Below are 2,539 nucleotides of genomic sequence, written 5' to 3'. Positions count from 1 at the left end.
AACATTTGGGGCCCGCGGGAGTCGCATACCTAACGGAGGTCCTCAACATGTCAATGGCCACTCTCATCATTCCTGATGTGTGGAAATCAGGAAGACTGGTCCAACTGCTGAAACCGGGGAAGCCCGCCGACAAAGAAGTCTTATATCGCCCGATAACGCTCCTTTCCCCGGTCACGAAGACACTAGAGGCCCTGCTACACCCGTACTTCACCTACCACCTTGCCTAACGGTTCTAAATTATGCAGCACCAGTTTGGTCGCCGGGGACTAGTTGGACGCAGTGGACGAAGCTACAGACTTGTCAGGATGCCGCACTCCGGACAGCGACTGGGTGACTGATGTGTCCTGAGCACCACCTACACGGCGAGACCAAACTGCTCCCAGTAAAAGAGCACTACAAAATGCTTTCCAAGCAGTTTCTGGTGGGCTGCCGCAGAAGTGAACACCTCAGCAGGCCACAGCTGGAGGAGGAGCCTCCGCCCAGGCACATCAGTAGGCACCTTTTCGTGTACAAGGACGCAGTCCAGAAATACGTAGGCCAACCACTGGACCCGACAACGTACAGGCGAGCGGTCAACGACATTCATAGGGAGTCGGTCACCTCCTTCCTCAACTCCCGACCTATGAATTCCGTGGTCGGAGCCCAATCACAACCTATAGAAGAGACGCAGCTTCAACTGCTAAGAGAGACCCGCGTTACCCTGGCTCAGTTACGGCCTGGATATTGTAGCCGCCTCAACAGCTTCCTGTCCAGACTCGACCCCAATATCCTCAATGAGTGCCCGGAATTCGGAGACTCCCCGCCTGACACCAACCATCTCTTCACATGACAGCTCAATCCTACTCAACCCCACTCCCTTTGGTCCGACCCTATTGAAACAGCCCGTTTCCTGGGCCTACCGTTAGTTGAGCTTGACGACAATAATTGAAGGCTGAACTGAAATAGGCGGGGCTTAGTTCTACCGCTACAACAACAACGATAAGGTGGGGGACGACGGTGATAATTGGTCACGATTAAGATTTAGATTAGATTATTAGATAATAATAACGTTATCAGATGTGCACTCTTCGTTCCATTTTCAAAACTGACTATGTTTAAAAAATTAAATTCAACTTGAATTACGGAAATTAGGTTATTGCAATATGTATCATTATATGGATGTCAGACGAAAGAGGGTTAAGAATGTTTTAGTTTGAAAATATTTAGAAATGGGTTTCCACCTATTTGTAAAGTCGAATTAAATTAAATTATGCGCAAGTTATATGAAATATTAAAATATGGGTGGCGAACGTAAGAGTGGTAAGAAATCTTTAGTGTGTACATTTCGAATATTTTCGGGGTATTTTTTGATTAATCAGAATTATGATGAGCTTAGTCCCTTTTTTCTTTGACAACATGGTACTTCTTCTAAGGTGATAAACTGAAGACAAATGTGATAAAATGATAAATACACCGGGTTTCCATACAAATTTAGCATTTCATCACATTTCTTGATAGTTTATAACTTTAGATGAACTTTCTTTGCTCTAACGACCAAAGATAACGAAAATTGTTTTTCTATTTTCACCGTAAAATTCACTGAGCATCAGTAAAATGTTTGCACATATACCAAGTATTCAAAAAGTAACCAATTTATTGTAAAAAATTACCAGCGAAGTATACGGGGGTATGTGTTACAAATGAAAAATGGTAAAATTTTGTTTATTTTTTACTTGTTTATTTAAAAACATCAGCTCAACATAAAAACTAGTAACAATTTAACAATATTGTATTACTGTTCGATGTAGCCGGGAGTGCTGCTCATGCCGAACGAATGTGAACTCGCGTGAAAGGATTTTAAACGATGCTTTATTACCTTGAACCCGAGAACAAATTCGGTAAAACCCATTGGAAGTTTCAATAAGATTCCAAGCTTTATCTCTTCCCAACAATGCTACCATATTTACCGGACTTAAACCCAATAGACTTTTTTCCCCTGTGGTCCATTATCGAGGCCAAGGTATCAACCCGTTGAAGATTGCTTTTCGCCGCCACTGGGGCAATATACCACCAGACCACATTTGTGCAGCCTGTGAAGCATTCACGGACTCGATGCTATTATCAATCTAATAAAATAGATAAAATTAAAGTTCGTTTTTGTTTGTTGTTTCCAAAGGCTGGGTGAATGATATATTGTCGAGAATGAAAAATGACACAGAAGATGCCCCAACGCCAAACCAAATTTGACAAGAGATGACGCAAATTCGTGCCAAAATACATCATAAAAATATATCATTTTTAAGTGGTAACTCTTCGAGCTTCAAGTAGTTGTGGCAGCGATGAATATTTTTTTTAATCTCAATATGGTCGGTCATTTATCAAGAAAGTATGGTTTAAAACAAGATTAATAAAAGTTATTTGCGCTCTTACCAGCATCTCAGCCAAAAGTTTTTACATGCTGCATTTTGGCCCATGATTCTATCTGCATTAGTATGCTTTTCAACTCCTCAGTGTAATTCAAGCGAAACCAATTATCTGCTTCGCAAAAGCTACATATGTC

The 2,539-nt window shown here is 41.7% G+C and overlaps 1 protein-coding gene across 1 annotated transcript in view; it reads right to left on the bottom strand.

Moving 5' to 3' along the window:
• LOC118742701 (angiogenic factor with G patch and FHA domains 1) overlaps positions 1 to 2,539 on the bottom strand; it is a gene marked incomplete at its 3' end in the record, with an annotated part of 12,773 nt that overhangs the window by 6,032 nt on the left and 4,202 nt on the right.

Source organism: Rhagoletis pomonella, unplaced genomic scaffold (genome assembly GCF_013731165.1).
Source record: "Rhagoletis pomonella isolate Grant_MI unplaced genomic scaffold, Rhpom_1.0 Rhpom_scaffold_00007, whole genome shotgun sequence".
Lineage (NCBI taxonomy): Eukaryota > Metazoa > Arthropoda > Insecta > Diptera > Tephritidae > Rhagoletis > Rhagoletis pomonella.
The sequence above is the reverse complement of the archived record's forward strand: the minus strand, read 5'-3'. Positions and strand labels throughout refer to the sequence as shown.